Raw genomic sequence first — 19,688 nt, 5'->3', positions numbered from 1 at the left:
TTGAGCAAATCATGATTTTCTTTCGAATCGAAAAAATCTTTTTCTGAAGAAAATCAATCTGTTCATTTTTTGAAAGAATTCTCCTTTTTCAATTTAGAGATTTTCTTAAGAACGACCTTCCGATCCTAACATAACTTGTCGATATAATTAGATATTTCATCGGGGATTTTGGGTAGACTTACCTCATTCTCATCCTCGGAATCTGATTTGGCCATGAAGCATATGCCGCGCAATCTTCTTCATCACTATTGTCACACTCTATATCACTCCATGTTTAAGCTTTCAAAGCTTTCTTTTTCCTTTCAAATCTTCCTTTCTTCTGTAGAAGTAGACAATTGGGTTTCATATGTCGTCGTTTCCCGCACTCAAAGAAAATTATTTCCTTACCTTCTTCTTTGTCGGTAGAGGATTTTTTTAGGTTGGTTGAACCGACGTCTTTCTTTGAAGTTTCTTCCTTTTCTAGCCATCCTTCTGAATTTTCTTACCATCGGAGCCAGTTCTTCATCATCTTCATCTTCCTCTCGAATCGCATCAGTTGAATCATATGTTTTTGATTTCAAAGCAATTTCCTTTTTCCCTATGGAATTATCCTCATCATTTTAATGTTCAAATTCATAAGACATCAAGGTTCCAACAAGCTCATCAACCGATAGATGCAATATCTTTGAGGTTTCTCGAATTGAGGTTTTGATGTTGTTCCACTCTTTTGTGAGTGCCCTCAAGATTTCATTCACTCTTTCTCTTGGAGAAATTTTCTTTTCATTATAAGTTATCAGTAACAAATTCATCATATTTCATCTTGAAAGATTCATAATTTCCAAGTAAAACATTTGTCTTTATTTATTTGACTCTATCAGTTCCTTCGTGAGTGATCTGAAGACTATCTCATATCTCCTTTGCTGTTTCACAAGAACATACATGGTTATACTGAGCTGGAGATGATACACAATAAAAATAGTAAAGAGCTCTTGAATCTAAAGCTTCTCTCTTAGAGAGATCCGTAGGACCGATTATTTTCTGTTCTTCCGTAATATCTTTCTTTGATGTTGAAGCTGCTGAATTTACTCCATTTTGCATGACATCCCAATCAGCGGATTGGCTGACTTGATAAAATCTTTCATTTTTCTTTTCGGATGTTGTAGTCTTTTCCATCAAAGTATGGAGGTCTGGTGTGACCATGACCTTCTACAATTCCTACTCCAAGAATGCTAGCCATTGAAGATTGTTAGCTTAGAAGTGAACACTTCAAATAACAACCTTTAAGCTATGATACCAATTGATGTTTGCTAACACTATCACTTAGAGGGGGTGAATAGGTGAGTATAATAAAACTTGATAAAGTAACTCGAAAATTAAAACTACTAGTTTGATAGGAGCGGATGTAGTAAAATGAACCGTGCAATGCTTCTATCAGAAAATAGTCGATACGAGTAAGAGAATAAGAAAATGCATACTAGATTATAGTGGATTGACTTTTGGTAAAGCCTACGTCCATTCTCCCACACTAATAACCTACTGGCTGGATTCCACTAAGTAATCAAATGAGAGATTCCACAAGCACTTCCACATAAGGGAGTGCTGCCTTTTTACCAAGGCTATCTCACTGTATACACTTAGACTCCGTATTACACCTCTCACAAGATTTTGAGTAAATGCTAAAGTAAATAAATATAGAACAAGTATAGCTCTCTTGAAATAAGGATGATGATCTCTTAATCTCTATTGTTCTTCTTCAAACTTTGTGCTCCTTTTATATTCCTCATCTCCAAGCTTCTCATTGGATGGAACCACACCGATAATCAATCTCTAAAACTAGCTGTTGGTTAATTGATGCTAAAGGATCACATAGCCGTTGAATTCCTAGAATCCTTAAATCAAGCTTCTAATAAAAGAAATTATCCACGGGGTGATTGGCAATCAATCAAGATTCCTCGTATGGAAAATCATGAGAATATCTTTGTGATTATTGGACAATTAATATAACTTAGGAACGAAATCCTAACCAGATAATTGACCGTTAGTGAGTGAACTTAAATTTGCTAAATAAATAAGAATAAGATCAAATAAACAGTGACGATTAATATATAAGTATATCGCATGATTCTGCCTCTGTCAAAGAATCCTACTTCTATGAGAATAAAAGTGTTAAGCATATAAAAGACGGGAAAAGTACACTTTTAGTGCCAAAAGTTATGTACGGAGATCACTTTAGTGCCAAAAGTTTCAAACGGATCACTTTAGTGCCATGTCGGAGACAAAAGGATCACTTTGGTGCCTCCGGCCAAAAATTCCGGCCAAAATTGCCACATGGCATTTTTAATTGATTTTTGAATTTTAATTGACATTTTTATTGGAAAAGTGAATTCCACGTTGGTTTCATGTGGACTTCAAAATTCAAAAAAATAAAAATAATAAAATAAGATTTCTAAAAAAGAAAAACTAACAGAAAATTGTTAAAAATAAAAAATTTATTTAAAATAAATTAAAATAAGCTGAAAAAAAATAGCAACCTTCGCCATCGCCACCTCACCATTGCCGGTAATGGCCGGCTAGGGTGGGGTATCGCCAACGAGGGCCTGCGGACCTTGGCCCAAATCTGGGCAAGGGTCGCGGCCCTCGATCAAATCGGACGAGGGTTGTCGGCCTTTGCCTAGATCTAGCCGAGGGTCGTTGGCCCTTGCCTAGATTTGGCCGAGGGCCACCATTAGTAGGGCTCGGTTGGTTGGTGGCGGCTCTCGGCCGGACCTGGGCGAGGGCCGGCGACCCTCACCCGGATTTGGGTGAGGGCCGACGACCCTCACCCGGATCTGGAGGCCCTCGCCCGAGGCCGGTGGAGGTCGTCGGCCCTTGGCCGGGGCTTAGCGACCCCCGTTGGTGATGCTCCGCCCCCACCAACCGATGTGGACATCGAGCCCTATCGAGGAGGAGGTGCTAGGGATCCATTATCTTATCCGCTAGGCCCCATCACTCGAGCCAGAGCAAAGGAATTCAAGCAAGTCGTCGGCGTCATGGTTCAAGATCTTTGGAATAGAGACAATATGGATTCGAGACTTAAAGATTCCCAAGCTCCTTGGCGCAACAATATTACTTTTTGGTTACAATGACTTCGAGACGCTTGGAAACGAGCCACTGATCAATACTCACTACTTTAGTAGTGATTGACGACGTTTTTTAGCGTTTCGGAATCATTTAGATAGACTTTTAGGCCTTTTTCTATTTTTAGGCGAATTTTCATTAATTAAGGATATTTTTGTAATTTTGCCTTATTAGGGTTAGCACCATATATAAGGAAGCTTATAGGTTTCTGAGAACGCAACTTTGATTCAGAATAATATACAGAGAGGTTTTCTTCTTTGAGTTCTCTTGAAGACTAGATCTTATCAAGGTTTCCTTGTGGCGATCGAATTCAACTTATCGAGCAAGATCGCGAATCCTCTTGTTCGTGGCGTTATAGCGTTGATTGGTTGACACAGGTTCGTCAACAGGTCGCGTTCATACCGAGATTACCAATCACGGGTTCGATTGGGGGTTGAGGTTAGCAAATTCGCAACTCATAGATCTTCGTAGAACGATCAACTTCCGCAACGATTCACATCATTTGGTATCAGAGCTGGTTCTACAAGGTCAAGTTATCTTACTTTTACTGCTTTTCGTTCAGCAAACTAGGGTTTATAGAATTAGGGTTTATAGAATTAGGGATTCGTTATTAATCGAATCAGAGTTTTGAATCTATTCTTGCTGCATTTTCAAAATTTTTTTTTGAATTAGGGTTTTCGGTCCTAAGGTTTCATATTGTATTTGAGTTCGCAAAAGAAAAAAAAATTCGGCCAAAAAAAAAAAAAAAAAAAACAGCAAGGCCGAACCAAAAAAAAAAAAGTTTCGGTAAAAAAAAAAAAAATTCGGCCAAAAAAAAAAAAACAGCAAGGCCGAACCAAAAAAAAAAAGTTTCGGTAAAAGAAAAAAAAAAGGCCGAAAAAAAAAAAATCAAGAAGGCGACTCGTTTGTTAGTTGGACCGAATTGAAGTTTCAAAGACAAAAATTGAGTTTGAGATTTGAAAATTAGCGAAAGTTGTTGGATTGCTGAATTGAGCGGTATATTGCCGGATTGATTTCTGATCTTGCTTGGTGGTTTAGTCGACTATTGTGAGGAGCTTGAAAAAGTGGATCTAGTCCGATAAAGAGCTTGTGAGAAAGAAACGAGAGGTAAAAGGCAAGAGTGTGTGAGCTTAATTGAGGGAAGAAAAAGCCGAAATTGAGTTAAACACGAGGGGAGTGACAAACACCTTCAGCGAAACACGTGAGGGAGTGTTTGGTGAGGTTTCTTTATCTCTAACGTTTTCTTGCGGGTTTAAGTTATGGCGGGTGATCAAGAAAGCGTGAACCGGAATGAGGATGGTTCCAAACAAAGGGATGAGGCGATTTTAGCGGGCATTCAGCGGTTGAGCTTACAACTTGAAGCACTTAGCAATCGAGTTGTGAGGTGTGAGACGAAGCTCGATGGTGATCGAGAGCCACCACGAGGGAGGCCACAAAATCAGCGAGATGAGCCTAGGGAACAACCTAGATGGCAGCGGCGGTTTGAAGATGAATATGTGTCCGATACAGAAGATGATCGAGATGGCAGGTTTGGGAGGAGGAACAGACGCCGAGGGTTTAGAAATCGAGAAGATGATGAACTTGGTAACATCAAGATGAAGATTCCATCTTTCCAAGGAAAGAATGATCCCGATGCATATCTAGATTGGGAAAAACGAATGGAGATGGTATTTGACCGCCAACGATATTCGGAGCTTAAGAAGGTAAAAATTGCAGCTGTTGAATTCACTGATTATGCTATAATATGGTGGGATCAACTTGTGACTAACAGGAGACGTAATGGTGAGGTGCCGGTAGAAACGTGGGATGAGATGAAAGCGGTGATGAGGAGGCGCTTTATACCAAGTCATTACCACCGAGACTTGTTCCACAAGCTGCAGAATCTCACACAAGGCAATAGGAGCGTGGAAGAGTATCATAAAGACATGGAGATTGCTATGATCCGTGCTAATGTGGTAGAGGATCGTGAGGCTACAATGTCACGATTCTTGAGTGGTTTGAGCCGAGATATAGCAAGGGTGGTAGAGCTGCAACATTATGTTGAGTTGGAAGAATTGGTGGATAAAGCTATCAAAGTTGAGAGGCAATTGAAGATGGACCGAAATTACAAGAGCAATGGAGGATCAAGTTCGAATTGGAAGCCCAATTGGAAGAGGGATGAGAAGCCGAATTGGAAGGGAAACAACTCTAAGGCTGAAACTTCAAAGGAGAAGGAGAAGGACGGCGGAGTTGGTTCGAATCCGACTTCGTGTAAAACTGAAAACCCTAACACTAGAACTCGTGAAATTAAATGTTTCAAGTGTTTAGACAGGGGTCATATCGCAAATCGGTGTCCCAATAGAAGGGTGATGATAATGACCGGACCCGGAGATGTTCAATCTAAAAGTGGCGGGGAGGAAGAGGATGTTGAGATGCCACTGTTAGAGGACCGTAGCGATGTTGAGATGCCAGTCAAAGGTGAATTGATGGTGGTTAGGCGTTCTTTGAGTGTTCAAGTTAAGGAGGAGGAGCATCACCAACAACGAGAAAATCTGTTCCATACAAGATGCTTGGTGAATGGTAAGATTTGTAGTTTGATTGTTGATGGGGGTAGTTGCACGAATGTAGCAAGTTGTACCATGGTAGAGAAGCTTGGATTAAGGACTGAAAAGCACCCTAGACCGTATAGATTGCAGTGGTTAAATGATAGTGGAGAAGTGAAGGTGTCAAAGCAAGTCCGAATCCCATTTGAGATCGGGAGATATAAAGACGAGGTGATGTGTGATGTTGTACCTATGCAAGCAGACCATCTTTTACTTGGTAGGCCATGGTAGTATGATCGGAAAGTACATCATGACGGGTACACCAACCGATATTCGTTGGTAATGAATCAGAAGACTTACACTTTGGTACCAATGACACCTACCGAGGTGTATGAAGATCAACTGAAACTATAACGTGAAGTCGAGAGGGAGAGAAAAGAAAATTCTGAGAAGCAAGGAAAAACAATGGTTGAGAAGAGTGGAGTGGTAAAAGCCGAGGGAAAAGGAGAAAAGAAAGAAAAAAAGGAAAAGAATTTCTTTGCAAAATCGAGTGAAGTGAGGAGAGCTTTACTACTGGATCGACCGATGCTTGTACTTTTGTACAAGGAGGCACTGTTTACTACTAATGAACTTGACCCAAGTTTGCCTAGTTCTGTCGTGTCTTTATTGCGGGAATTTGAAGATGTCTTTCCCGATGAGATTCCCGGAGGTCTACCACCGATTCGAGGCATAGAGCATCAAATTGATTTGATTCCTGGTGCGTCATTACCTAATCGACCCGCATATCGAAGTAATCCCGAGGAGACAAAGGAACTTCAGCGGCAAGTTAGCGAATTCTTGGAGCGAGGATATGTGCGAGAGAGCCTTAGCCCATGTGCTGTTCCTGTTTTGTTGGTACCGAAGAAGAATGGATCTTGGCGCATGTGTATTGATTGCCGAGCAATCAATAACATTACGGTAAAGTATCGACATCCTATTCCTAGACTAGATGATATGTTGGATGAATTGCATGGAGCTTGCATTTTTACTAAAATTGATCCGAAAAGTGGCTATCATCAGATTAGAATGAAAGAAGGGGATGAATGGAAAACTGCATTTAAGACTAAATATGGGTTGTATGAGTGGTTAGTCATGCCATTTGGTTTAACGAATGCACCTAGTACTTTCATGCGACTTATGAATCATGTTCTACGTGCTTTTATTGGCCGATTTGTGGTTGTCTATTTTGATGATATCTTGATATATAGTCGAAGCCTTGATGACCATATTGAGCATGTGCGAGCTGTTTTTCAGGTTTTAAGGGACGAACAACTATATGCTAACCTAAAGAAGTGCTCTTTTGTAACTAACAAATTAGTATTTCTAGGGTTTGTTGTTGGTGCTGATGGAATACAGGTTGATGAAGAAAAGGTGAAAGCAATTCGTGAATGGCCAACACCTAAGACAGTAGGAGAGGTACGCAGCTTTCATGGCTTAGCCAGCTTTTATCGCAGATTTGTGAAGGATTTCAGCACCATCGCTGCACCTTTAACCGAGGTTATCAAGAAGAACGTGGGTTTCATGTGGGGAGAAGAGCAAGAGAGAGCATTCAATCTGTTAAAGGATAAGCTAACTAATGCTCCTTTGTTGTCTTTACCAAATTTCAGTGCTACTTTTGAAATAGAATGTGATGCTTCTAGTACAGGAATTGGAGCCGTGTTGATGCAAGGAGGACGCCCCATAGCTTATTTCAGCGAGAAATTAAGCGGAGCAACATTGAATTATCCAACTTACGATAAAGAGATGTATGCTTTGGTGCGAGCTTTGGAGACTTGGCAACACTATCTGTGGCCAAAAGAGTTCGTGATCCACACCGACCACGAGACTTTGAAGTACTTGAGGGGGCAGCAAAAGTTGAACAAAAGACATGCCAAATGGATGGAGTTCATCGAGACTTTTCCATATGTAATCAAGTACAAGAAAGGTAAGGAAAATGTGGTAGCCGATGCACTTTCCCGAAGGTTCGCAATTCTAACTACTTTAGGAGCAAAGTGTCTAGGATTTGAGCATATCAAAGAATTATATACTGATGATGATGATTTTGGAAGAGTGTTTGAAGCTTGTGAGCATGCTGCGTTTGAAAAATTCTATAGGCATGATGGATACCTCTTTCGTGAAAACAAGTTGTGTTTACCTAGATGCTCTTTGCGAGAGTTGTTAGTGCGAGAGGCGCATAGTGGCGCTTTAATGGGACATTTTGGCATAAATAAAACTTATGAAGTACTGCATGAACATTTTTATTGGCCACACATGAAACGAGATGTCACACGTGTTTGTGAGAGATGCATTGCTTGTAAACAGGCTAAGTCTACAACTAAACCACATGGCTTGTATACTCCTTTGCCTATCCCGACGCATCCTTGGGTTGATATTTCTATGGATTTTGTGTTAGGATTGCCTAGGTCTAAGCATGGTAGGGATTCCATTTATGTGGTTGTAGATCGATTTTCGAAAATGGCTCATTTTATACCTTGTCATAAATCCGATGATGCATCGCATATTGCTGATTTGTTCTTTCGTGAGGTTGTGCGTTTGCATGGCATGCCTAGGTCCATTGTTTCTGATCGAGATACTAAATTTCTTAGCTACTTTTGGAAGACATTGTGGAAGAAGTTAGGTACACGGCTTTTATTTTCTACTACTCGTCATCCACAAACCGATGGTCAAACCGAAGTAGTTAATAGGACTTTAGGGACTTTATTGTGTGCTATCATTAAAAAGAATATTAAGTCTTGGGAATATTGTTTACCTCATGTTGAGTTTGCTTATAACAGGAGCGTGCATTCTGCTACTAAATTCACACCGTTTGAGGTTGTCTATGGTTTTAACCCATTAACTCCGTTAGATTTAACCCCTTTGCCTGTTGATGAGCGTGTGGATTTAGATGGTGCTAAGAAAGCTGAATTTGTGAAGACTTTGCATGAAAAGACGAGGCTGAATATTGAGCACAAGACAGAGCAATATGCAAAGCAAGCCAACAAAGGGCGCAAGAAGGTAGTGTTTGAGCCCGGTGATTGGGTCCGGGTTCATATGCGCACGGAGCGTTTTCCCGAACAACGACGTTCTAAGTTGTTACCGCGAGGGGATGGACCATTCCTGGTGTTGGAGAGAGTCAACGATAATGCCTACAAGCTTGATCTTCCAGGTGAGTATGGTATTAGTGCTACTTTCAATGTTTCTGACTTGACTCTTTTTGATGCGGGCGATGATTTGAGGGCAAATCCTTTGCACGGGGGAGGGAATGATGTGGACATCGAGCCCTATCGAGGAGGAGGTGCTAGGGATCCATTATCTTATCCGCTAGGCCCCATCACTCGAGCCAGAGCAAAGGAATTCAAGCAAGCTGTCGGCGTCATGGTTCAAGATCTTTGGAATAGAGACAATATGGATTCGAGACTTAAAGATTCCGAAGCTCCTTGGCGCAACAATATTACTTTTTGGTTACAATGACTTCGAGACGCTTGGAAACGAGCCACTGATCAATACTCACTACTTTAGTAGTGATTGACGACGTTTTTTAGCGTTTCGGAATCATTTAGATAGACCTTTAGGCCTTTTTCTATTTTTAGGCGAATTTTCATTAATTAAGGATATTTTTGTAATTTTGCCTTATTAGGGTTAGCACCATATATAAGGAAGCTTATAGGTTTCTGAGAACGCAACTTTGATTCAGAATAATATACAGAGAGGTTTTCTTCTTTGAGTTCTCTTGAAGACTAGATCTTATCAAGGTTTCCTTGTGGCGATCGAATTCAACTTATCGAGCAAGATCGCGAATCCTCTTGTTCGTGGCGTTATAGCGTTGATTGGTTGACACAGGTTCGTCAACAGGTCGCGTTCATACCGAGATTACCAATCACGGGTTCGATTGGGGGTTGAGGTTAGCAAATTCGCAACTCATAGATCTTCGTAGAACGATCAACTTCCGCAACGATTCACATCACCAGCCATTACCGACGATGGTGGAGAGGCGGCGAGGGTTACAACAACCCTCACCGCCTGCAATCTTTGTTTTTTTTAATTTCTCACTTTTTTTTTAATTTTTCATCTTTTTTCTCAAATTATTTTAAATAAAAAATTCAAATTTAAAAAAATTCCATGGTGGACCGCTGGTGAGCTACATCATCTGAAAATATCAATAAAAAATGCCATGTCAGATTTACGGTGCAACAAATCGGACTTGGTACCAAAGTGACCGTTTTTAAAAAAAGTTGGCACTAACGTGATCCGATTGAAACTTTTGGCACTAAAGTAATCTTTGCACACAACTTTTGGCACTAAAAGTGTACTTTTCTCTATAAAAGACAGAGATATATTTGTATAAAATAGTCCGAGCTTTTATCAAAGTCTTTTCAACAAAGTATGGCGCTTTTGTTTCCTTCAAAATCAATATAATTTCTCAATATTACACTTTCGCGAAATGTTTTAGGGTTATTGATGCACTTATCCCTTCTCTTTTAATCAATAATCCATCAATATGAGGTGTGATGTAAGAGAAAAAAATTAGAGTTTGTGTAATTTGTTTCATAACTTTGTAGAAAAGGATAATGCCTACTACTAATATGTGGTGGAAAAGTACATTATTAGAATATGAATGCAAACGATGTTTTACGGCTTGTGCTTGTGCGTCTTTCACCTAGTTCTATTTTTTTTTTTGGTAAGGTGTCTTTCACCTAGTTCTATTCAACCAATAAAGACATTAATAGCCTTTATTATTCATCATCTTCAAATCATTATAAGGAATTTCCCTAACAAATTTAAACTATTCTAGGACAAGTCAAATTCCATTTTGAAGTGGGAAAAAATGACATTTTACTTCTAGGAAAAATCTGCGGCAAATGATAAAGATTGTTGTATCGAGAGGCATTAGATAGGAGAAAATTGATGACCTTTAGTGGGATTTGAATAGGATTAATATCATTAAAATTATTAAAATATACGTACTGTGATTTCAACACTTTAAGCTTTCTTTGTGCCATAAAACAACCTAAATTATGCTCACTATGACACTCAATTCTTCTTCTTCTTTTTTGTCATCAAAATCCTTAAACTATGGCCATTGTGACACCAATATCCTCAACTGTTTGTGTCACCAAAACACCAAAGCTTATACCAATATGACAAAAATACTCTCTGTCACGCTTCCGCCCAAGTCGGCCATGTCGTTACCCTGAAATATGAATTATCGATGGATTTGATACGTATAATCCATATCCTTGCCGAACTTATTAATTGAGATATGATGTCGGGTTTCTTTGTATTAGAAGTTAATCTAGTCAGATTCATGTCGGCATGGTTTGCCTACCGTTGTCCATGCAAGCCATCATGTAGAAACTTTTAACTGTCATCTTGGACGGAATTGTAAAGGAATGTATTTTTCAGTCACTGTTGTGATATTGGCATCCCGATAGGTGAATTTTATTATGTTCTATGGTAGACGGAGACTATTCTTGTCACGCCAGTGCAAGTCCGAGGTATTGAGGATACAAAAAAAAAAAAAAATTGGTATGGTATCACCGTAGTTAAAATTTAGGGTTTGTTATGGCATGCGGCGGATTTTTTTCCATACTGCTATAAGTTTGAGAATTTTAGTGACATGAAAAAAAGTGTTGAGTATTAACATAATCGTGGGTTCAATTTAAGTTTTTTTTTTGGTTGTATTTTCAGGATTAGAATAATACCGATAACAGAAAAAGCTTTCCAAAAGAACATATTGAAATTGATAGAGTAATTCGTCAATTACATAGAATGGACGTCCTTTATATAGATAGGACTCCTTTGGGAACTAGGATAACATAAAATGAGATAATACTAATCTAATCTAATCAAATCAAAATGGAATTCAAATCGAATATTGCGATTATCTATATCGCAAGGTTTCTTAAAATATAAAAATTGCCCGAAAACCTATGTAAATGATTTCGAAATGCGAAAATATGACGTACATCACAGCATAGTAGTAAGTATTGATCGGAAGGCTGTTTTGCTTCAGCCGACCAAATTTGAACGCAATCCGAGCTTGCCCGACTTGATCAGTGAATTAGCGGAGGAATCGCCCCGATTTACGTCGATCACGCTTCTCCAAGAAATCACTTGCCGGATGTTCTACATCATTCTCCTCCTCTTCGAAAGAACTCGACCTCAAGTTATGATTAGGATAAAGGGGAGTATTGGGAGAATGATACTCAAATAGGTTTGCCACATTGAATGTCGAAGAAATGCCAAGATCACTAGGAAGATCAATAACATAGGCATTATCGTTGATCTTTTTTATGATTCGGCAAGGACCAATTTTCTTGTTCTTCAGTTTGTTTTATGTACCGACAGGAAATTGCTCTTTGCGTAGAAAGACTATTACCTCATCACCCACTTCAAAAACTTTCGAACGACGTCATTTGTCAGCATCTTCCTTATACTTCGAATTGGAAGCAGCAAGTTGGCTTGCAACTTCAGCTCGAACCTCCATAATTTTGGTTGCCAGATTTTTTGTCGCCACACTATAACCAGGAATATTAGGCAGAGGAATCAGATCAAGAGTATGCTGAGGTACACAACCATAAATAACTTCGAATGGAGACTTGCCCGTTGAGCGATTAACCGTGTTATTGAAAGCAAATTCTGCCGGGGCAAGATATTGGTCCCACTGTTTAGGCGTGTCGCTGCAAAGATAATGGATGATATCCGCCATCGTTCGGTTAACCAATTCAATCCGAGGATGGAAAGAGCTACCGTACTGCAAATTTGTGCCAAACAACTTCCACAGGGTCCTCCGTAAGTGATTGAGGAATTTGGTATCCCGATCAGAAGTAATCGTATTAGGGACACCATGTAGACGAACCACTTCGGGAAAGAAAAGGCTAGCAATATGAGAAGCATCAGATGTCTTCTTACATGGAATAGAATGGGACATCTTCGTGAATCTGTCCACCACAACAAAGACAGTATCCATGCCTCGTTGGGTCCGCGGGAGTCCCAAGACAAAATCCATGGAAATATCCACCCATGGTTTAGATGGGATCGGGAGTAGCATATAAAGACCAGTATTCTAGGAATGCCCCTTCGTAGTCGGGTAGACAAGACATTTCTGAACAAAACGCCCAATGTCCCACTTCAATTGAGGCCAATAATAACACTCCTCCACCAAGGCAATGGTTTTATCACTTCCCAAATGCCCCCTAAAGCTTCCACCATGAAGTTCTCAAATCAATTTCTCTCTAAGGGAACTTCGTAGAATACACAACCTGTTGCCATAAAATAAGAAGTTATCATGGATAATCATATCACTAGCGGAACCAGCAGCCTTTACACTTTGCCCGAGTATCTCGAAAATCCTCATCCTCGGGATAGAGGCTGCATAAGACTCAAAGCCCACCACTTCATTCCGCATAGTAACAAGTAACGCAGCTCGGTGGCTTAGAGCATCAGCAACTTTGTTTAGATGACTTGTTTTATGAGAAGAACAAAATTAAATTGTTTCAAGAAAGAAACCCAGCGCTCGTGCATCCTGTTCAAATGCTTTTGGCCTTTGATGTATTTAAGCGCTTGGTGATTAGTGTTGAGTATAAATTCACACCGATAGAGATAACACTACTAATGTTTAATAGCTCATACCACATCATAGAATTCCTGCTCATAAGTAGACCATCGGCGTTGTGCTTCATTCAATTTTTCACTGAAGTAAGCAACCGGCCTACCCTCTTGGGATAGAACAGCACCAATCCTTACTCTAGAAGCATCACAATTTAATTCAAATACCTTATCAAAATTTGGCAAGACAAGAATTGGAGCGGTAGATAATTTCTCCTTGATTAAGGCGAAGCTTGCCTCTGCTGCATCGCTCCACTTGAGTTGGCCCTTCTTTAAGCATTTTGTAATAGGAGCCAAGATGGTACTAAAGTTACGAATGAACCGACAATAGAATGTTGCTAGACCGTGAAAACTTCGTACTTCCCCAACAGTCTTGGGTGTCGGCCACTCTCGAATAGCAGCAACCTTTGTCTCATCAACTCAAAGGCCATCTGTACTAACAATATACCCTAAAAATAGTAGTTGATCGATCATAAAGCTGCATTTGGGCAAGTTGATATAGAGTTGATTAACCTCTTAAACCTGCAAAACATGTCGTAGGAAGTCTACATGTTGCTGTTCATTGGGGCTATATACAAGAATGTCGTCGAAGTAAACCACCACAAAATTTCCCAAGAAAGGTTTGAGGGCTTGCGTCATCAAGCACATAAAAGTGCTAGGAGCATTCGTAAGTCCAAAGGGCATGACTAACCATTCATAAAGTCCTTTGCTTATTTTGAACGTTGTCTTCCATTCATCTCCTAGTCTCATGCGAATATGATGGTATCTACTCTGCAAATCGATCTTTGAAAGGACCTTTGATCCCGCCAACCTGTCAAGTGTATCATCCAAACGAGGAATAGGAAAGTGATATCTCACAGTAATTTTGTTAATTGCTCAACCGTCGATACACATTCGCATGCTTCCATCTTTCTTCGGTGTAACGAGGACAGGAACATCACATGGGCTCATGCTCTCTCGTATAAACCCTTTCCGAAGAAGTTCTTCCACCTTCTCCCGTAGTATTAAATTCTCCTTCGGAGTCATACGATAATGCGACAGGTTTGGAAGGCTAGCACCTGGTAGAAAATCAATCTGATGTTGGATGTCTCGCATTGGTGGTAACCCATTAGGTAAATCCTTAGGAATAAGACCGGAGAAAGCTTTCAGCAAGGGTTGAAGTGCTTCTAGAATTATGATGGTTTCCTGCTTGGATCCATTATCTACAATCAAGTACATACCATTCCTCTTGTGAGCATTAAGTAGAATACCAGCTTTGTTTTGTTTCTAAGTGGCCTGCGAAATATGAGCAGCTTCATCTAAAGGACGAAGAGTGATTTTCGTCTTCTCCCATACAAAGGAGTAAACATTATCACGCTTTCGGTGGGTAACATCTACATCATATTGCCATGGTCGTCCCAGCAAGATGTAGCAGGCATCCATCTCAACAACATCACAAAGTATTATATCCTTGCACGATTTTTCAATAGAAATAGGCAAACGACAAGTCCGAGTTACCTTAAGTTCTGGCCCCTTATGAATCCAACTAATTGTATAAGGTGAGGGATGAGCTTCTATCTTTAGTTGGAGATGATCGACAAGTGCCCTTGATACAATAATCTCATAACTTTCACTATTAATAATGACATCGTAGACCTTCCCGCTGATAGTGCAATGGGTGCGGAAAAGGTTATTCCGCTGCGAGTCATCTTTTCGTAGAGCTAATAACAATTGTCCGATCACGCAATTGACATGTTCCCCCTCTTCTTCAGCTACTTCTTCTTCATCCTTCCAATTGTTCTCATAAAGCTCATCTTCTTGCTTGACTAGATTCGCCATCTTCCGCCACAGACAGTCACTCGAACAGTGCCCGTGTTCATTGCATTTAAAGCACTTCCCTGGATAGGGCTTCGCGTAGGGATTCGGAGCAACATCATGGGCCTTTGATGCAAGGATTTCGGAAGGCTTGGGCGCCTCAATATTACTCTTCAAATTTCGATTCATATTGTTGAATTGCCGATTAGAGGACTCAGCTGCCTCTTGAGATTTTCCTCATCCGAATGCCCCTTGAAGAGTATAATTGCACCCTCGATTTGAGAAGTTGGTTCGCTCCAATTGTAATTTTACCTTTCTGGCTATCTCTTACGCGACTTCTACAGAATATAGACTATGCGGCGAAACACGATCTTGAATATTTAAATGTAGACCATTGATATACCTAGAGGTTTGTTGCGCTTCTGACTTTGCAAGATTATTGCGGGCCGAAGGCCGGAGGAATTCCTCCGTGTAAGCTTGAGTCATCCGACTTCCTTGTTTGCGGTCTTGGAATTATTGGAACAAGATTTGTTGCTCAGCTTCATCTAACTCCAGGTTTGGATAGGAGCCTTGCCTTGATAGCAACGGGATAATTGTGTTTATTCCCACCACGCCGAGGCACCACCCTTCGGTTTGTAAGTCACCAGCTTCACTTGGCGGGCCTCTTCAATATCCATGGCGTTGCAGAATTTCTCAACTTCCCAAAGCCAATCAAGGAAGTCTTCGCTATTGAGATTACCATTGAAGGTAAGAAGATCAACCTTCAACCGATATTGTTCGGGGTCTCGTCGGTGTCCCCTTTGTCGATGGCCTCCATGGACAGGCTCATCTTGGAACTCTCCTTGTTGGCGACCTCCGCGAACAAGTACGGCTTGGAATTCTTCCTCATCTTCTTCTTCAGAATCCTCGATATAGTCTTGTTGCCTTTGTCGGGAATTTGCCCCATGTTCCATGGCTGCTTCAGGAACACGATCGATCGGGACACGTTTGGTCGGAAGAACGCTGGGGTTAGGGTTCGTAGACAATCGTTGGATTGCGATAAGTAATTCTTGCATTGTCCGTTAGCTATCTTCTTGAGCTTGTCAAGTTTCCTCAACAAACTGGGTAAACTCCTCTCGTGTAACGGGCTCGTTGGCATGGCCCTTAGCTATGGAGGTATTTCTATTCACGTTATGAGACATCGTCGATGGGAGAACCTTGCTACGATATCAAATGACGCAGTGGAAGTCATAACAGAAAAAGCTTTCCAAAGGAATATACTAAAATTGATAGAATAATTCGTTGATTACATAGAATGGACGTCCTTTATATAGATAGGACTCCTTTGGGAACTAGGATAACATAAAACAAGATAATACTAATCAAATCTAATCAAATCACGAGGTAACACATGGTTAGCAAGGTGCTATATGGCATTGCCTCACCGCCATCGCTTTCCACCTCTTCCCCTAATAAATACCCCTATTCGTCTTCAGTTTTGTTGTTGAATCGCTAGATAAGATCAACCTTCATCCGATCCTCGGCCGACTCTCACCCTCGACCAGCCGCCATCGGTTTCGTTAATCAATGGTGCATGCCCCTACTCTGCCTCATTGTGAGCCCTCACACCTTCACTAAGTCCCCAATGTGATGCACTGAAACTTCCACATATGTAAGATAACTGGACTCGGTTAAGGTCCAACTGTGAATTCTAGTTTGTTAAATAAAATTGGATTTTGAGGATTTAAGTGACAATAGTTGGATACCTTATTAGACATCGGTCATAATAGATTAGGCTGCGTTAGTTTAGTCGTTGCGTTTTAGGTTCAAAATCCACGCGCCCAAGCCTAACCTTGATAGAGTCCGACTTGTGAAAAGACTAAAATACCCTCCGTCAATTGGGCCAAAAATCCGTTCAGTCCTAAAATATCAAATTACCCTTTTGCCCCTCTCATTCATTCACTAAAATCCATATAATTCAAATCCCTAAAGGTGGGCCCGCTTCTTGTCAACCCTACCAACCAATCACATCCTAGTCAAGTCTCGATCAAATCCCCCCACCCACACTCTCTCTCTCTCTCTCTCTCTCTCTCTCTCTCTCTCTCTCTCTCTCTCTCTCTCTCTCTCTCTCTCTCTCTCACACTGATCTGCTCTCTCTCCCCTCTCCTGTTCACTTGCGACGCCCCCTGCCGAATGCCTCTTCCTCCTTCGTCCTCCCCGGTTGCATGAAGCCGCTATCTCCGACCATTGCTCCATCATCCCTCCATCACTTCGCCTCCGGTCGATCGCCGTGCATAACTCCGGAGTCGTCGAACAGCCACGGGAGACCCCGACGCCAACCTGTTCTACTTTGCATCACTTAACCCCCCACATTACTGCAGCCTGCTTTGGCCTAGCTCTGGCTACTTCCGGCCACCACTGTCGCGACCCTCCGTCGGATCGGTCCCGGCGGGGGAGAGTAGGGTTAACGAGCCGATCCCTTTTTTTATATATATTTATTTTTTTGGGATCGCGGGTCTCTCCCAAGACCCATTACTCGAATCGCGATGTCGGATAAAATTTTTCAAATATCGAAATTGACCTCGTGTGGTCGGGTAGCATGTGCGATGTGTACGTGCAATTTTGGAGTCGCCACCGATCGATTTATTGGAAGGTACGATCGGAAAACCTTACCGAGCCGTCGGGAGAAACCGTTCGGTTCCGCGAAAACCAGAGATTTTGGGTCCGGGGACTTGGTTACGCCAAATTTCATATTTGGCGCCCTTTCGGTTACCGATGTTGATTGTTTTTCTAACCTAGGATTTCATACGGATGCAATATCGGGTGAGATAGGCCCTAACAATTCTAAGTTTTCATGCGGATGGGAATTTTCTATCCTAATCAATCACAATCGAAAAAATTTAATGCGCAATCAACATATTACAAGCAATCAAATCAATCAATCAAGGTTCGATATGTCTAAAATGGCCCTATCGGCCCATACAAAAATCAAATTTGGGTGTCGGGGTGATTTGGTAAAAATTTGGGGCGGAAAGCCCGGAAGGGTAGAATGGTCATTTTTGGGGGTTCGGGACCCGAAAATCACAAAATTTTGATTTGGCCAGTTGAATGTGGCCATTTCTCAATTTTTGTGATTTTCTTGAATTTTTTCTAATTTTTATATTTTTTTTGGAATTTTTATTATTTTTCAAAAATATTGGGAATTTTCCGGATCGAAATTAATCGACCCTCGAAGTCTCAAAAATTTTCGATCCAGACTTTATGAGTCCCGAATCGATCTAGGAATTTTTAGAAATTTTTTATGAAAATCAGGGAATTTTTATGAATTTTCTAAGTATTTTTACAATTTTTTTGAATTTTTGGAAATTTCTTTTTATTTTTTTTATTATTTTTTATTAAAAGACCGGACCGGGTCAACCTGGTCAACGACCGGGTCAACCCGGTCCGACCGAACATCAGACCCGAACACAATCCGCTCGACCTCAAAACGGCGCCGTATGCTATTTATCCGATTTTTGTTTGATTTTCTAAAATATTCTCTAATATTCTAATATACGAAAAAGAAAAAATGGACGGCCGAGATCGATCCGTGAACCAATCTCAGCCGTCGGCCTTCATCTAAGCGAAACGACGTCGCCTTGGGTCTTCTAACAAAACGACGTCGCCTCCAACTAACACGGACAGGCGGTCACGATTTCCTCTAAGTCTAATCTGAACCGTCCGTTTGCCTATGACTCAAAACGACGTCGCATCCTCTAGTACATTGGACGGTCAAGATCTTAACCTAGCTCTAATCCGAGCCGCTCGTTCTATCTATGCCAAAACGACGCCGGATTGATTAAATTCATGGACGGTCACGATCTAACCTAGACTCAATCTGGACCGTCCGTTCCTAATCTATCCTAAACGACGACGCTTCACTCGAGAAAAACGGCACCGTTTTACATTTTCTATTTTCTAATCTAATATATCTAATGGATAAAAATAAAGATCCAACGGCCCAGAATCAAACTCAACTAATAATCCGGGCCGTTGGATGAGATCTGACTCGGCTCGTCCGCGCCAACGGCCGAGCCGAGTCGGCGACGAGCCGGACCAACCAGCACCCGACACGTCGGACCGCCGACCACGTTGACCGCTACGTCACCTTCTTCTTCTTCCTCGCGACGACCACTAAACGGACGGGCGACATCCCTCCGGCGAGATCCAACGGTGAGATCTCGCCGGAATGACGTGAAACCAACGCCAAACAACTCACCCGAACCCCCTCTATAACATATCCAAAGATCTAAGTATTTTATCCACTAAATCGCGAGAATAAGATCAATCACGGTCGCGACAACCCGAACTTCAAACGCACAGCATATAGCATAACAATCAAATCATATCACACGAAGCCAGAATAAGAGGTAAGTGAACTTACCTCGAGCTCGAATCGAGCTCGCAAGGTGCGAAATAGCCTGGCCGGTGTTCGGCCGGACCGAGCAAGGTTGGGGGTTCGACTCGCGTGATTCGAGGGAAATCGATGCAAAAACGAAGTGCGATTGTGGTCGGGGATGCTCAAGGAGTAAAACGCACAAACTAATTGCAACAATCATGCTCGGGATGATGCGACGCCATGATTGCACAAGAAGAAGCTTGAGAAGTCGACTCACCCGATTTGGACGTTTG

At 41.3% G+C, this 19,688-nt stretch overlaps 1 pseudogene; it reads left to right on the top strand.

Annotated features, from left to right (window-relative positions):
- The first annotated feature begins 4,355 nt into the window (after nt 1–4,355).
- LOC115732530 lies at nt 4,356–11,335 on the top strand (annotated as a pseudogene).
- Nucleotides 11,336–19,688: the final 8,353 nt, after the last annotated feature.

This window comes from Rhodamnia argentea, chromosome 3, assembly GCF_020921035.1.
Source record: "Rhodamnia argentea isolate NSW1041297 chromosome 3, ASM2092103v1, whole genome shotgun sequence".
Taxonomy (NCBI): Eukaryota; Viridiplantae; Streptophyta; class Magnoliopsida; order Myrtales; family Myrtaceae; genus Rhodamnia; species Rhodamnia argentea.
This window is presented reverse-complemented; position numbering and strand designations above follow the sequence as displayed.